The sequence below is a fragment of the Euprymna scolopes genome, chromosome 43 (assembly GCF_053919585.1).
Source record: "Euprymna scolopes isolate OS-2025 chromosome 43, ASM5391958v1, whole genome shotgun sequence".
NCBI classification, from domain to species: domain Eukaryota; kingdom Metazoa; phylum Mollusca; class Cephalopoda; order Sepiida; family Sepiolidae; genus Euprymna; species Euprymna scolopes.
Genome location: NC_136524.1, coordinates 32,878,690 through 32,898,180, shown reverse-complemented (window position 1 = coordinate 32,898,180; position 19,491 = coordinate 32,878,690). Strand labels below are relative to the sequence as shown.

Sequence of the window (19,491 nt, the reverse complement as noted above, 5' to 3'; positions counted from 1 at the left end):
GCATGTGGACCTGATCTCATCCCGGCTGTGCTATTAAAAAAGTGCGCCGCCGAAGTAGCTCCAGTTCTCACCAAACTTTACAACAAATGCCTTAATGAATCTTGCTTTCCTGCTTGCTGGAAAACTGCTTCTGTGGTACCAGTTTTCAAGAATTCTGGCTAAAGAACTAACCCAATAAATTATCGCCCCATTAGCCTCCTCCCACTTTTCGCCAAAATATTAGAGTCCATAATTAACCAAGCTCTAGTCAATCACTTTACAGATGCTAAACTTCTGACTGACCAACAATATGGATTTCGGCAAGCCCGTTCCACGGAAGACATCCTAACTGTAATCTCTGAACGTATCTACAATTTACTCGACAATGCAGGGAGGGTAGAGCGGTAGTTTTAGATATATCTAAGGCTTTTGACAGGGTATGGCATGAATGTCTTCTCAGGAAAATCAGATCATACGGTATCACTGGAAGAATACTTAACATAATTAAATCCTTCTTAGATAAGAGAAAAATCCAGGTTGTCCTCGACGGTCGTACATCTAAACAATATGATATAAATGCGGGAGTGCCTCAAGGGTCTATCCTTGGACCTCTATTATCCCTAATATTCATAAATGACCTCCCTGACAAAATTATCTGTGAGATGGGTATATATGCTGATGACACCATGCTCTACAACAGGCATGATAGGAAAACAAATCAACACATATCTAAAGAAATGGCAGAAACACTAGAGGATAGCCTCCAATCTGTAATGGAATGGGGACAAAAATGGATGGTAACATTCACTGCTGCCAAGACTAAACTGGTTTCCTTCAATAATTAACAGAAACCTTCTCTACAACCAATATCGTTGGCCAATGACTCGTTATCTAAAAGTACATCTTTTAAACTCCTCGGCCTAACGTTCACAGGAAACATGAGTTCGAACAATTACATTAAGAGTATTGCCAGGACGACTGCGAAGAAGGTAGGTTCTCTCTACCGTGCTAGAAAGCTACTAACACCTGAAAGTATCCTGTACCTCTATAAGGCCACCATTTGCCCATGCATGGAGTATTGTTGTCATATTTGGGCTGGTGTATCTGCTACTAGTCTCTCGCTCCTAGACAAGGTTCAAAAGAGAGTCGCCAACCTGATAAGTCATGAACTGTTATCTCAGCTTCAGCCTCTGTCCCATCGACGAAATGTTACATCCCTCTGCCTGTTTTACAAGTAGTTTAACGGTGAATGCTCTGACGAACTGCAAGCACTTGTACCCCCTCGAGGTAAATACCCCGACAAACCCGACAAGCAGCTAAATCCCACCCTTTCACAGTAGAGATCCCTAGATTTAAGAGAGCGTTCTACTCCAGTAGTTTCTTCCCCAGAACTGCTAGACTTTGGAATTCCCTTCTGGGTCCCTGCTTCCCCAACTGTACTGACATACAGAAGTTCAAGTGTAACGTGAACCGACATCTTGCTGCCCAATTCCCTACACAGTACCCGTGTAGCTTATGTTCCTGATAGTAGCCCCCTACACCAAAGTGGCAATGTGCTTTATTTGGGGTGAAAATGTAAAAAACAAAACAAAAACTTATTTCTCTATATATAATCTATTATTTATATTTAACGGTTCCGATTTCGTGTTAAATTTTTTAGTAGGTCTAGTTAGTAATTGGTTAATCCCTATAACATGTGCTTCTTCTTTGAGTCGTCTTACTCTCTACCATTCTTCTCTGTCTATAATTTTTACTTCTTCCTATAATGGTACAAGTAAATCCCGGCATACGTTTATGGTATATCCTAGAATACGATTTCCGGGTTACGATGTGGAATACGATATTCTTCCGGTATTTGCCCCGCCTTACGGTGTTATTTATAATGTTATGTGATAATGTTATGTGCATTATATACTGTATTGTATTTTGTTACTAATTTTTAATGCTGTATTTTTCCTTTCAGATATGATCAGCTATACCGGATTTTTCAATGAAAACCAGTAGCTTGTTTCCAAGAAATGTGTTTTTTTTTAAACTTTCTTCCTGCTGACTGCTTTTTTTCTTTCTACCTTGGTCTTTTCAAGACTAAGGTCATTTCGCATCTATCAAATATTTGTGTTAATCATTTTTAATTCTTATTAGCTCCTTATACCAAATGACTTTATTCCCTGTTTGGGATGACTTCTATAAAAAAAAACGAGTATCCTTGGTAATAAATAAACAAAGAGAGAACGGACTACGAGGGAAATCTTAAAAATAAATACGAGAGCTATTAAAGAAAGATTAGACGAAAAATGCTAGGAATAGATGTTCAAATAAAGTGTAAAGAAAGAAGAAAGGGAGAAACAGAAAGAGAGAGAGAGCGCAAATAAAAAGGGAGAGAGAGAGGGGTGGAAGAGAGAATAAAAAAGAATGAGTGAGAGTGAGAGTGAGCGTGAGAGTGGTGGACGGCGAAAACAAAAAGAAAGAAATGTTAGAAATAGATGTTAAAATCAAGCGGCAAGAATAAAAAAACAACGGAGAGAAGCAAGAGAGAGAGAGAGAGAGAGAGAGAGAGAGAGAGAGAGAGAGAGAGAGAGAGAGAGAGAGAGAGAGCATAGATAAAATGGCAATAAAGAATTGAAAGATATATATATATATATATATATATATAGATAGATAGATAGATATATAGAGAGAGATAGAGAGAGAAAGAGAGAGAGAGAGAGAGAGAGAGAGAAATAAAAAGCATGAATGAGAGTGGGAGTGATGGATAGCGAAAAAGAAAAAAAAGAACGAAAGAAAGAAATGGATGTTCAAATAAAACGTAAAGAAAGAAAAGGGGGAAAGAGATAACAAGGAGATTAAAGTATCTGATTAAATAAATGAGAAAGGGAAGGAAACCATCGGAAAGATCTGGACACACAATGGCCATTATTTAAAATAGCAAAAAAAAGGGGGGGGAATGATACAAGAAGGTTACTGGTGATACTGCACAAGGTTAATAATTATTTTCCCAAAACGGAAGTCGATTCTCAATTGGGTCCGCGTGTCTGATTATTTTTTGGCTTCTTAAAAAATATTTTAAAATGGCCTCTCTTATCTCCTTTTCGCCTTTCTTGTCATTGTTTCTTATAAGATTGCAAGAAAATATCAATCTAGACTTTTGTGCAATCTATTTCTCTTCCCCCCCTCTCACAATTTCTTAAACCCTCAATCATTTTGTTTTCTGCTCTTTCTTTCTCTATTTCTATGTATGTATGTATGTATGTATGTATGTATGTATGTATGTGTGTGTATATGTATGTATACATGTATGTGTGCATGTGTGCATGTGTGTATGTATGCATGTATGTGTGTGTATGTATGTATGTATGTAGGTATGTATGTATGTGTGCACGTGTGTATGTATGTATGTGTGCATGTGTGCATGTGTGTATGTAAGTATGTGTGCATGTGTGTATGTATGTATGTATGTATGTATGCATGTATATATGTATGTAGGTGTGCATGTGTGTATGTATGTCTGCATGTGTGCATGCGTGTATGTATTATGTATGTATGTATGTGTATGTATGTATGTATGTATGTATGTATGTATGTATGTATGTGTGTATCTCACTCTGTGTTTCTTTTTCATGTCTTTGACCGAGTACCCTTTCTTTTTTGCCGCCAGTATTTTTATCGTCGCCCTTGTTTCTGCATGTCTCTATTTTTCTTACTATCAAGTTCGCTTTCGCGCTTTGCCGATTTATTGCACACAACTAATAATTAATCTTTTTCGGACACCAATTTCTCTCCTTTTTATGTTTCCATTTATTTTTCTTCTCCTTTAATAAGTCTCTTTCTTCATTTTATCATTGTTTCCACCAACTCTTTCTTATTGTCTTTCTTTCGTTATCCATTTAATTGTTTCTTTCTTTTTTTCTTTGAATTATCTTTTTTCACTCTTTTGCGCTTATTCATTCGTCTACATTTTTTTGTTTTTCTTTCCATCTTTTAAAGTTATCACCCGTTTTTTATTCAGTTCATTTCTTTCTATCCTGGTATAATTTTATTTTAATTTCTTATATATCTTATAGACTACTACTACTACTACTACTACTACTACTACTACTACTACTACTACTACTACTACTACTACTATTATTATTATTGTCTCACAAGGAGCTTTCACGGCTCGTCAAAGATCTCTCCTTGAAAACAACCTGTGATGTTCCCTTAAAGCTGAGTGACAACAAGTCTCGCTAGGTTTCCAGTACTCGCAACCTGTTACTGTAATATTTGTAAGTGAATTGCGTTATCGGAACAGCCGCTTACCATTGATTTCTCGCTAGCAGCGCCCATTGGTCTCCGCTGGAATTTGAGTGGTAGTAAGCCTCACCAAGGTCCCAGTTCTTCGCACGTGTCCAGCGGAGGTCTGGTCAGTGTTCTCTCCTCGGTTTTTCCATTCTCCTTAACCTTTCTCAGATATTTAGTATCATTATTTAATTTTTTTTGGGGGGGGAGCAATGGGAGGGGATGGAGTAGGGGATAGAGAACTTATAGATATGTAGGTTTAATGTTCTTGGTTCTATGTGGCGGCTTTTCATGTCTAACTTCTGCAGCAGTTTGTCTAGCCCGATCATGTGGCTCATGTGTCTCCGCATTCTAGGGGGTTCCTTAATATTTTAGCAGTCATTATTATTATTATTATTATTATTATTATTATTATTATTATTATTATTATCATTATTATTATTATTATTATTATTATTATTATTATTATTATTATTATTATTTTCTTTCTCTCTAATTGATATAGTATTTTAGTTTTTTACAATCATTTTTTCACACAATAGTTTCTTCTTTTTTCTTGTTTCTTAATTCTTTCACAAACTGGCTTTATTTTTTTTCTGTTTACACAATATTTTCGTATTTTTTATTTCATTCATTTTTTCACAGATTAGTTCGTCTTTCTTTATTTGTTTTCATTCATTCTGTCATAGAATATTTCCTTTTTTAATTTCTTTTCATTTTTTACACAATATTTTTGTTCTTTATTACGTTTTATTTTTTTCGCGCAATATTTTCTTCTTTCATCATTTTTTATTCATTTTTTCATACAATATGAATTTTATTTCATTCATTTTTACACAAAATATTTCCTTTCTTTATTCTTTTTCATTTTTCGCACAATATTTCCTTGTTTTTTTTATTTTATTCATTTTTTTCACACAATGTTTTCGTCTGTCTTGTTTATTTTCATTCATTCGTTTACACAATATTCTATTTATGTTTTTGGTTTACACAATATTTTCCCCGTTCTTTAGTTATTTTCATTTTTTCACACAACATTTTTTCTTTTTTATCTGTTTTCATTCATTTTTTCATATATATATATTTCTTTACATATATATATATTTCTTTATATATACACATATATATATATATTCTTTATATATATATATACACATATATATATATTTCTTTATATATATATATATATATATTTCTTTATATATATATATTTCTTTATATATATATTTCTTTATATATATATATATATATATATTTCTTTGTATATATATATATATTTCTTTATATACATATATCGTTATATATATTTCTTTATATATATATATATTTCTTTATATATATATTTATTTATATATATATATATATATATATATATATATATATATATATATATATATATATATATAGTATGACCATAATGAAAGCAGACATTTCAACCACAATAAAAACTTGTAAAATAAAATCAATTTATTGTTAATTTTGCAGTATTCTCAACAAGAAAGATTCTGGATATATCTCATATATATTCTTTTTGCACTTCATAAAACGTGAATTTTCCAAAACTTCCCCCAAAGCTAAAAACAAAAAAAAACAAAAAACGGGAAAATTGGAATCACATTTTATTTCTATATATTTTGGCATAAACAATGAAAACAATGCAATTTTGAAAATTACCTCGAAAGCAAATAATTGATCAATTTCGTTAATTGTTTACTGACTTATTTAAAAAAAAATGGCTGAACTATATATAAACTGATATAATGTAGAAAACATTTCTTATATTCTCCTCTTCTCTATAACGTGATTTTATCAAAAGATTTTTTGGGGGATTTACATTTTAGTTTGTTTACCTATTAAATTATACTGGGATGATGAAATAAATTACTTTTTATTTTGGGTTACAAACCTTGTCGATTTATACAATTTTGTTGATTTTTTTAGAAAAAAAAAAGAAGTTGGAAAGCAAATTCAAATTATTTAAGTTTTACGCAATTTAAAAAATTATTTATTCCTTACATTTAACAGTTTTTAACTGCGTAATGTCAAACGATTTCCAAAATTCTTTCTTTTTTTAATGATTGCACTTTTCACGATTTGTGAAAAAATGTGGAAGATTCGGTCTTAAAACTAGTTATGAATTAATAGACAATCTTACTGTAAATAAATAATTTTTTGTATCGATGCCATTTTTTAATAGTGAATAATCAAGAATATATATTTAAAAATCGAACATAAATAATTATTTCTACGGATGCCAATGGCGCAGTAATATTTTCGTACTTCGCTGATAAAAAAAACGTAATGTTACTCGTTTTTTATCAGAACAAAAATATAATTTCTAAACGAAGTAACTGGAACAATTATGAGTTTTATTTCATTCATTCATTATCAATAAAATTTCTTTGTGCATGGCATGTATTAATTAATTAATTTTTTTAATTAGTTAATCAAATTTCTTTGTGCTCGGCATGTTTTACTATTTGTTAAAATTAAATAAAAATGTAACTTTTAGTTTATAAGTTCATACAAAAATTTGGAATTGAAAATATGTTTCCGAAAGTTAATTTAAGGATTCAGTTAATATTGTAAAAAACGCTCCGTTTTAGGAATTGAAAATTGATATTTCCTAGAATAAGGAGGAATTTAATAAAATAATTTAAATATTACTTTTTGTCGGGCTACAAATTACGATATTCAAAATAATTAATAAAGGAAATTTTGTCAGTTTGCAGCTTCCATATCAATAAGAAACTAATCATTTTAGCTGTTGTCTGCTCAAACGTGACATTTTTTTCTGTACTTACGCATCCATTTTTACATTTATATCGAAATTCGCTTCCGCCATTACATTATGCTAATTTTTAAAAAAAGATTTTGTTTTTCTGCAACCTTAAAATTTTATCGAGAGTAACATAAAACATGATTATTTGCAATTTAAACCTGATCCTTCCTTCATTTTTACTTGTTTTATATTTTTTGTTGTTGAAAATTAGTGTCATACCAATGCGCACACACACACACACACACACACACACACACATATATATATATATATATATATATATATATATATATATATATATATAACAAGGGCTCCTTTAGTCTTTAACAGACTATGGATACCCACGAACGGATGCCTCTGCGTAAAATTTTTTGTGTGGCGGAAGGTGCGCAATCTCCAACCACACCTCTCCTGAGTCGGCATTGTTAAATACCAGTGGCAAGTGAAGTATATGTACAGGACGACTGGAAACAAATCCCGAGATAAGCAGAGAGCTCATACAGCGCCTACAATTCCCAAATGGTCACCCATCTGGTACTAACCAGGCACAACGTTGCTTAACTTCGATGATCTGACGAGAACCAGTGTGTCAACGCGATTATGCCGTATTACATATATATGTATATTATACCGTATGCTTATATATATATATATATATATATATATATATATATATATATATATATATATATATATATATATATATATATATATATATATATATATATGCATTATGTATATTTTGCGATTATGCCATATCACACACACACACACACACACACACACAAATATATATATATATATATATATATATATATATATATATATATAATATATATATAAAATCCAAATACTGCTTTAATTGTTCTACCAAGTGGACCGAATTTTTGATTATCTTGATAGGTTCCAACATAGAAGATAACATTTATATTAATCTTTGTAATTATATATTATTCAATTATAATTAGCAAGCCCCTTTAAGAATACTTAAGGATGGGCAGTGTCGGCGGAAAAATAACTAAAAGGAAGTTAACTAGCGTCTATACAATGTACACGACTTCCGCTTGTGCGGCACTATTGATTATCTAATGTATTCGCCTGAATTCGACTTTTTACAGTTCGTAATTCCCTTTGTGCTTGTGGCAGTTGTTTTATGGCCCCGAGGTAGAGTGGAAGTAGACAAAGCAAAAGGTGGTTTCGAGGCTGGGTTCTAATATCATGACCGACAGGGATTGTTACCGAACACTGGTGATTGCGTAAGCATGATACCCTCGTGTCTGTGGGTGTAAATGAATAATTATTATTTAATTTTATATATATATATATATATATATATATATATATATATATATATGATTATGATATTAGAATTTCTTCAAACTTTAGTACTATATGAAAAAAAAAAACACTTTAGTATCAAGTCAATTGTTGGAAAACTCTCTTGCTTCTACAACAATTAATGTCTTGCTATCCTTGTTTTATTTTGCTTCCAGAAATTCGCGCTCGTCCTAATATCTTTGTAGAGATAACCGTGAAACACTGTTTTAAAAATAAAATCATATTTTATCGCATGGTTTCACAGTAGTATTGATCGAATATCACCTTTCTAAAGAAGAAGAAGAAGAAGAAGAAGAAGAAGAAGAAGAAGAAGAAGAAAACATTCCAGATATGGGACCTAGTTTTCTACTCAAATTATTTATTTTACTAAATCTATTTACGTTAATTAAAAGGTCCTCCTGTGCTGTTAGTATTTGGCCAAGAAACATATGTTTATGGTTGGTTATTTATAATTTTGTTTGTTTATATTTTCGATTACTTTATAATAGTATTTTGTAATATTTTTTAAAGTTTCATTCTAGAAATATAGAAAATAAAATGTCTAATTATTTCTTTTTGTAATATGTATTATTTTTTATGTTTATATACATTTTATACTGATTATTTTATGTAGTTTTCGACTTAATCTATCGATTAATTTGATTGATTTGATATGGCATGAAAGAATACGGATTGCAGGTAACTGCTTTATTTGTCTAAATATTTTATTTTGATCACTATTTTGTTGCTCTGATATATATATATATATATATATATATATATATATATATATATAAACAACGTGCTTTCAGTAAGATTCCAGGTTCTTTTCGTATATGTACTTTTATTTATAGCACACACATGAAACTCTAGTTCTCTTCGAAGTAAACTCCCCCGGTTGCAATGTACTTTATATATCGTTCCAACAATTTTTGGAAGGCGCCATGGAAGTTCTCTTGTGTGAGCGTGTCAACAGTTTCTGGAAGGCACCATGGAATTCCCCTTGTGTGAGCTTGTCAATGACCCTTGTAACAGCTTCGTTCATCTCACCAATTGTCTCATAACGATAGCCTCCAAGTTTAAAACAAAATTTTATTGCATATTGTTCTTTTAAAGAGCCCTCATGTCCAGATTGTATTTATGAAATTCACTAGCTGTGAAAATCAGGCTTTAGTAGTGTGTATTCCAATTCCTGCTGCAGCTGTTCATTTGAACCTGAAATCATAAAAAATTGTCAGTCATCTCATATGATGTATAGCAATAACATACTGAATTTTCTAGAGTCTGCGACAATTTTAATTTTAATCTATATATCTATATCTATATCCATATATATATATATATATATATATATATATATATATATATATATATATATATAAGAGAAAGAAAATAAAAACTGTAAGTTGAACTTTACAATCAAAATGTATTGTTCGACTGAATACTCTAAAAAGCAATTTACAAATTGCCAAATAAAAAAATGAAAAAATATTGGATATGTAAAAAACTAATATAATAACACAACCGCGCATAATATTTCAGCTTCAATAAAACTCCTCTCGAGTTGATCCAAAATGCAAAATAGTTCTAATTAAGCCGATGATGAAGGTTCTCATATTGGACTTCTCTCTTTTTACTATTAGGTCCCATTTGACTAGACACAGCCTTCTCTTTGGACTACTGCACTGCCCGGAAAAAAAACAATTTTCATTATTTCAACTGTTTTGAAAACTTTCCAATCGGATTTTTTAAAACTTTCCAATCGGATTATATGCATCGTCACGCTCGACTTATTTTGGAATACATTCTATCTAAAGAACTATTTTGCATTTTGGATCAACTCTAGAGGAGTTTCATTCAAGCTGAAATATTATGCGCGGTTTGTAATTATACTAGTTTTTTACATATCCAATATTTTTTCATTATTTTATTTAGCAATTTATAACTACAATTAATTGCGGTTTCACTTAATGCCTTAACTAGTAAATTCTAGCATTGCTACAAATATAATTTGCTGATTTCTTTATGTCATCTGATGAGAAGAATAAGAATAGCATTCTTTGAAACTCCGCGGAATAAGGACTTTCTAAATTGTTTTTTTGGAGTATCCAGTCGAACAATAAATTTTGATTGTAAAGTTCAGCTTACAGTTTTAATTTTCTATCTCTCATAATACGCTCTACTCTTTATTGTGTATTGAGCTTTTTAAATTCGGGTGGGATTAAATTTTCCATATATAAATACTGTTATTTATATTAGTTTGAAGTTTACCATTGCGTATATCAAGTAAACACTACATCCCTTTGTTTTCATATATATATATATATATATATATATATATATATATATATATATATATATATATATATATATATATATATATATATATATATATGAAGACACTCGGATATCTGAAGGAAACCGGGGAAGCTCTCGCTTTTCATTTATTCTTTATCAATTTGTTTTTCCCTGTGTATTTTTTATCATACACACGAACATACATATACACTTATACACTTATACTCTCTCACACACACACACACACACACACACACACACACACACACACACACACACACACACACATATATATATGTATATATATATATAAGCACACTTAGTCTTGTAGGTCTTACATTTAAGAGACATACACCATGCACTGTTATTAAATGAACACGCAAATTGTGATGTGCCGATTAAACCAAAGTATCCTCCTTCCCAAAACCAACCCTACTGTTTGTCCGCCCGTGTCCCTCTTCCTGCCTTCCAACCACCAGCCTGCCAGCGACCTACCCTCCTCCTACCTCCCTACCAACACGGCACAGTGCGCTACCGTGGAACTGCAAGATAGCGCCTCTCCTATTAACATCTTCGGATGTTAAAACAGAAAATTGGCTGCACGTCGAACGTCTTCATTAGAAGTATATTGGTTTTGTGGGCCACAAAACAGCTGACCCGGCTGTATTCTCTTGATAAGGACATCAGCGAAAGAAACGGCCAGGGTTTAACGTCAACCCTGCCAACTACAGTCGAGTGATGGTGCTACCAAATTCATTCTTTTCTTGATATGTCAGCCAAGATGATGAGAGGGCCGATTGGAAAATATTCAGATTAAGAAGCCATACGCACGCCTCTTTTTTCACTCCTGTTGTGCTTTTTTTGTTTTCGTTCTTTTTTTGTTGTTTTTTTTCTTCATTATTTTATGTTTTTTCGTTACATTATATTTTTTTATCTATTATGTTTGCTTTTTTCACCCTCTCTTTTTCTTTTTTCTTTTTTAACCTCCGCTTCTTATTATTTTATCATTTTTTAACATTTTTTCTTTTGTATATGTCTATCCTTTCATTCCCTTATTCATTCATATTTTTAACTCTGCCATTTTCGTTGTGATTTTTCATTCTTTTGTCTTCCTCATACTTTTGATTCTTTCATTTTTGTATAATTTTCATTCTATTTTTTTCTTCATAAATTCTCACTGTTTGGTTTTCTACATACTTTTCAACTTTTTTCTTCATATTTTTCATTTTTCTTCATACTTTAACTCTTTTTTGTTTATACTTGTTCGTTCTTTCTTTTTCTTAATACTTTTTCATTCTTTCTTTTTTTTTCATAGTTTTCACGCTTCCATTTCTATATACTTTTTCGCTGTTTCGTTTTCTTCATACATTTTTACTCTTTCTTTTTCTTCATACTTTCACACTTTTCTCTTCATACATTTTCACTCTTTTCTTCCTTTTATGATTTTCACACTTTTTTTTCTTTTATGCTTTTTCACTCTTGATTTCTTCACACATTTTACTATTTTTCGTACATTTTCACTCTTTTTTTCCATACATTCTTAGTCTTTCTTTCCTTTCATACATTTTCACTCTTTCTTTTATACATTTCTATATTTCCTTGCTTTCATACATTTTCACTTTTTCTTTTTCTTTTATACATTTCCATATTTCTTTGCTTTCATACATTTTCACTCTTTTTTTTCTTTCATACATTTCTATATTTCTTTGCTTTCATACATTTTCACTTTTTCTTTTTCTTCATACATTTCCATATTTCTTTGCTTTCATACATTTTCACTCTTTTTTTTCTTTCATACATTTCTATATTTCTTTGCTTTCATACATTTTCACTTTTTCTTTTTCTTTCATACATTTACATATTTCTCTGCTTTCATTCATTTTCACTTTTTCTTTTTCTTTCATACATTCCTATATTTCTTTGCTTTCATACATTTTCACTTTTTCTTTTTCTTTCATACATTTCCATATTTCTTTGCTTTCATACATTTTCACTTTTTCTTTTTCTTTTATACATTTCTATATTTCTTTGCTTTCATACATTTTCACTTTTTCTTTTTCTTTCATACATTTCCATATTTCTTTGCTTTCATACATTTTCACTTTTTCTTTTACATTTTTGTTTACGTTTTATTTTAACTCTTCATTGTTTACTGTTTTACACTATCATTATTTTTGTTCCTTCTTAATTTTAATTATTAATTAATTTTAACAATTTATTTCGTATTTCACCGTTTGCAATGCTTTCTTTATTATTCTATTATTTTCATTCTTTTACTTATAGTTTTCGATCTATTAATATTACTTCTTATTTACTTCATCATTTGAACTTTTCGACATTTTACTCCTTTTTACTTTTTTAAATGAGAAAGCTGTCATTCTTCGTTTTGATTCTTTTTCTTTTTTTCTTTCTTGATTATTTAAAACCAGTTTTCTTCTTTTATCGTTTATACATAGGTATGGCACTAACAGAAATACAAGTAAAAACTAGTAAAATTAAATTAATTCATCATAGAGAGAAATGGATGAATATTTATCGATATTAATCTATTAGTAAAACACTGAAATCTGTGGATTTACCACTTAAGTGTATTTTTATGTTTACAAAAATATATGCACATTATATATATATATATATATATATATATATATATATATATATATATATATATATATATATATATATATATATATATACTAGCATGGATGTCCGGTGTTACCCGGGTATTTGGAGGTGTATGTTGAGCAAAAGAGCAAAAATAAAACCAAAAAAACCAAAAGAAACGGTCAATTATTTTTTTTTTTGCATCTGCCCCTATTATAACCCCTTAACATTTATTGTTTTGGCTCAAATCAAGTTATTAAGTTAGATCCATGTCCAAGGAACCTACATCTAAAATTTCAAGTGTTTAGACCCAAAATTGTCGGAGGAGTTTGGTAGAGTTCTCAAAGGTCAAATCGTTGAACTTTGACCCCTTAACAGCCAAATTTCTGACCGAAAACCGATCACACAGATTTTCCCAAATCTCAGTACCCTGTATATCAAATTTCGAGTCTGTAGACTTAAAATTGACAGAGTTATTGCATAAGGGAAATGTACACACACACAGACGCACACAGACGCGTTCACTTTTATAGATATATAGATTTACGGTAATCCAAAAATAAAAAAAAAGATTATAAAACAACTCTATAACTAAATATTCAGGGATTTTAAAAGAATCAGAATTTAGAACATAATCGATATTTTATCGGAATTGGGAAAATATTGGAATTGTCCCATCACTAATTAACATTGCTGCTGGATTTAAGCCCGAGTGACATAAAATTCGAATCTCAATTGATAGTTTCAAACGACATCACCAACGTATATGTATTTCTCCAATAAAGAATAACACGATTATCCTAGCTTTAATCCTAACCTCCAATCTGCCATTAAAAATTTGCAGGTGTTAGCAATACGAAAATACCTTGATTCTGCACTTGACAGACGGGTGTTCTAATTCTGATAAACGTAAGAATTGAATATCAATTTGACGAGGAATGATCAGGGTTTAAATCGTATATAAACATAAATCACTTTACACTGAATAAAACGAACGAAATTTGTTTTGAACGTCACAAATAAACACAAAAAAATGAGAAATTAACATGGCGTCGCATATATACGAAAAACAGGCCTTATAAGATATTTAAAACACTTAGTACAAATATATATTATGTCCTTTAAAGTTTTTCTTCAATAATTATTCAAGTATTTTCCCTTTGGCTTGAAATATAAAAAGAATACATATATAAATATGATATCCAGGAAAAAATTCACATTTTTAGCAGACAGCAACTAAAACAATTAACTTCCGGTTTGATGTGAAACCCGTTAACTAACATAATTTCCTTTATTATTAATTTTCAATATCGTAATTTGTAGCCCGAAAAAAGTAATATTTAAATTATTTTTAAAAAAATTTTCTTTATTCTAGGAAATATCAATTTTAATTCCTAAAACTGAGCTTTTTTAAAATCTTAACTAAATTTACTTTACCGCAAACTTATTTTCTATACAAAATTTTTGTATGTACTAAAAGTCACATTTTTACTTAATGTTAACAAATTGTAAAACATGCCGTGCACAAAGCAATTTAATTAACTAATTAAAAACAGTAATTAATTAAAACATACCACCGTGCACAATTTTTTTTTTATTAAGAATGAATGAAATAAAACTCATAATTGTTTCATTTATTTGGTTTAGAAATTATATTTTTTATGTTGGAATAACGAGTAACCCTATGATTTTTAAGATTGCGAAAAGATTACTGCGTTATTGGCCTTCCGTAGAGTGCAGAAACGAGTAATACTACGATTTTTAAGAGTGCAAAAAGGTTACTGCGTCATTGCTCTTCCGTAAAAAAAATCTTTCACGTTCGATTTCTAAATATATTTTTATATTGTTCACTATTCAAAAACAGAATCGATTAAGAGAAAATTAATTATTAACAGTCTGTTTATTCATACTAAGTTTTAAGACCGAATCTTCCACATTTTTTACGAACTTCGAAATATTCAATCATTAAACTAACAAGAAATAATTTCGGAAATCTTTTGAAATTATATAAGTAAAACATATGCAATGTAAATTATAAATATTTTTTTTTAATTCGTAAAACTTAAATAATTTAATATCTTTTCCAATTTATTTATTTCTGAAAAATCGATAAAAATCGTATAAATCGGCAACGTTTGTGGCCAAAATTAAATATATTTTATCTAATCATTCCAGTATATTTTAAGATGTAAAAAACTAAGATATAACCCCCCCCCAAAAAAAAATAGACGCGTTATGAGAAATTTTTGTATATTATGTTTCTCAGTTCATGCATAGTTCAACTTTCTTTTTTAAATAAGTCTTTAAAAAAATTAAAGAAATTGATCAATTATTCGATTTCTGAGGTAATTTTAAAAATCGCGTTGTATTCATTGTTTACGTTAAAATATGTAAAATAACATGCAGTTCAAATTTTCCCGTTTCTACGTTTTTTTTTTTTTTTTTTTTTTTTGCAAATGCACTAGTTTTACGGAGAGTAAAAAAAAAAAACAAAATGAAATATTTTAAAAATCTTTCTTCTTGAGAATACTGCGAAAATTTTACTTTTAGTATTTGTTTAGTATATTTAGTATTTGTTATCGGGGTCGAAAATTCCACCTTTATTATGGTCATACCAACTTTATACATCTCTTCGTATTATTCTATCATTTGCTTTCTCTTATATATTTTTGAAGAAGACCAGATAAAATTATGCTATCATAGGTGTAAGACCGGGATTATTATTATTATTATTATTATTATTATTATTATTATTATTATTATTATTATTATTATTATTATTATTATTATTATTGTTGTTGTTGTTGTTGTTGTTGTTGACGCCGATGATGATGATGATGATGATGATGATGATGATGATGATGATGATGATGATGAAAAAAACAGTGTTCGTTTGAGTTTCTTTATGCTTACAAACAAATATTTTACCGTCGAAAAGAAAACTCAGCGAAGCTCTCCCACAATTTAACACTTCTTTACGGACCAAATGTAACCGAAGAATACTGCGCAGCAATTATTTTATTAATATACTAACAGGCTGCCTGACGTTGCCCGGGGAATCTACTTCCATTTGTGCGACCCTCGCATACATGACGTCATAGTGACGTCATAACACACACACACACACACACACATATATATATATATATATATATATATATATATATATATATATATATATATATATATATATATATACAATATATGCAATGACGTCATTGTGAACAAACAAACAGATAGGAAAATGGATTTATTATAATAGATGTATCAACTCAAAAAATTATTTTTTCCTTACCTAAGTCCGTTCATGGTTAGAAACATACAGTATTGTGTTTATTTGACTTGACATTCTTTAAACATATTAATAAATAAATATGCTCTTATTGTTAAGTAATCGAGCGTTGTACTTTTTGCTTAGCAAAATCAAGAATTATATATATATATATATATATATATATATATATATATATATATATATATGTATATATATATAGATAGATATATATATATAAATTCTGATATTGAAAATTTATTCAATTTTTAAAAACACCTTATAAACCTATAAGGAAGTTATACAAAATTTTAATTATCCGAAAACGAATACAAATAAAACAAGAAAAACCTTATTCCATGGAGTTTCGAAGAATGCAATGCTTCTCATCAGAGGGAAGAGGTTTGCAAAATATACAATACATTTTGCAGATTAATGCATCATAGGAAACAAATAATATGACGTTTATCATATTTGCATATATATATATATATATATATATATATATATATATATATATATATATATATACATATAATACAAAGCTGAACATCTGTGTGTGTGTCTGGTCACGAATCGGCTCCTATATGGTTGACTATTATAGAAAACTTATCACATATAACGATAGAAGATGAATCGAGACACAAGGATGGGTATGTTTAATCTGGTATAATGATGATTCATTAAAATTGTGGGGTCTGCATTCGCGCCTGGTCCACAAAGTATGGAAATAAAAAAATTAAAAATTAAAAAAAAACGTTTACAAGCGTTTTTGATATAGATGTACATAAAAATACTTTGTATAAGTATGTTTTAACTTAGATAGGGATGGTATAATAAAATTGTGGGGTTTGCGTTTGTGCCTGACCTCCATAGAATGGAAATAGGCACAAACTTTAATAAAGACTTTTCATATCTATCTGCGTAAGTATACTTTGATAATTATTTTTCAGTTTGAAGAAATATGGTACAATAAAATTATGGGGTGTTCGTTCGCGCCTGACCTCCATAGAATGGAAATATGTCACAAAGCTTAACAAGTTTTTTTTTAATATAGATCCACAGAATATTGTGATAAGTGTTTCAGTGTAAACATGTATGGTAAAATAAATTATTGGGTTTATCTATTTTATTTTTACTTTCATCATATTTTGCTTTGGTAGAAAAATATCCAAAAATAAGAACAATTGAATTTCAACAAAGGTCGATCAACAAGTCAGTTTCAACAAGTGCTCAATCAAAGAGAGCCAATTATATATATTTTTTTATTTTTCTTTATGTAAATACAGTCATATCTTGCTAGATGTGCAGATCGTTTCAATCATAATAGAGCTCATCAGGAAAGAAAAATTAAAATACAAAAAATTAAAAATGTCCGGTACCTTTTTAATTTTGTTTGAGGAGAGAAATTATACCATGACTGGCGAGAAGCAAAGCTAAATTCCTTATAGGTTAAATTAATTACAGAAATCAAATTATCGTTAAAGAAGGGGGGTTAAAAGGATAGTTTTAGGGGAAATATAGAGGGAGTGATAAGAAGGAAGGGGTAGTATAAAGATATAGAGGGGATATGAATACATTAAGGAGAAGAAAAGGAGAGGGGGAAGCAGTTATCATAGTGTCAGACTACGATATTAACACTATTATAATTCAAGTTCAACTATAGAAAGACAGTTTTATTTTTAACCTCAGTGCGTTCATACTTTAAAACTTATGCAACTATTTGTATCTGATCTGACGTTCTTTAAAGTTATTGATATTGATCATTGTTCCTCACGAGAGCAGAGTTAGACACAAGGTCGATTTTTAATGTGGTGAAAATTCAACTTCCCGTTTATTATCATTTTTATCTTATGTTGACGAAAAGAAAAGTATCTTATCACCTTTTCTTTTTAACCAAAATTTGTTTATATCGAAATCCCGTAATGTTAATACCAATAACATCAACTCAATATTAATTAACCAATTAATTAAGCTCCATGATAACTGGTATTGATAATCGAGCACGTGCATAATATTTTTGTAAAAATCAAGACAACAAAATATAAAATAAGAACATCATTACGGTGTATTTCCTTACGTGTTACAATTGTTTCATGAACATTTGGACAAATTTAAATATAATTTCTTTTAAACATATTTTAAAATGGCTACCTATCAGACACCAAATTATATTTGCCGTATATACAAAAATATATTCATAATCCCCTTTTAAAGGTAACAAGAAGTGGACTCACCTCGTTTCTTCTCATTTTTTAAAAAAATTTTATTTATTTATTTTCCATGGCTTTCGAATCGGATAGGTATCACACTTTCGTATTTCTACTTTTAGTTATTAGATGACATTTTTATAATGTCTTTTTTATACTAATTTAATATTTTAAGGTTTTTTAAATTCATTATTATTATTTTTTCTCTATTATTTATTTATTATTTTATTGATGTACTCCCATTATTTTAAGCAACATCTTCTAAACTTTCATATCGATTTAAAAGTCAAACTATTAATTTCTCAATTTGCCTTAGTTTCGTATGCATTTTTATTTAAATCTTCCGATACACTTGTTGATTTTCATATTATTTATTAAAAAATATATAGGTAAATTGTTTGTTTAAATTATTGTAAGTTATATTTATTTTCATCTCATACTAATTGCGTAATACATGATTAGTATGAGATGAAAATAAATATGACTTACAATAATTTAAACAAACAATTTACCTATATATTTAACTCTCGGAAACATTTCAGATAAACTACGAAAATGTTCTTTTACATGTTTAACACATTTTGAATATATTCTAAATATTTTAAATATTTTCTGAAGAGGACGCTTCGCAGAACGTCTGAAACGCATTAAAAACGATTTCAATGATTTAAAAACATTATTACAATGATCTAAACATAATTTTCAATGAAAAACCAAAACACGCAATAATAAAATAATGTTAAAAAATACAC

At 29.3% G+C, this 19,491-nt stretch overlaps 1 pseudogene; it reads right to left on the bottom strand.

Moving 5' to 3' along the window:
- Positions 1–7,533: 7,533 nt before the first annotated feature.
- Positions 7,534–7,650, bottom strand: LOC145268581 (5S ribosomal RNA; annotated as a pseudogene).
- Positions 7,651–19,491: the final 11,841 nt, after the last annotated feature.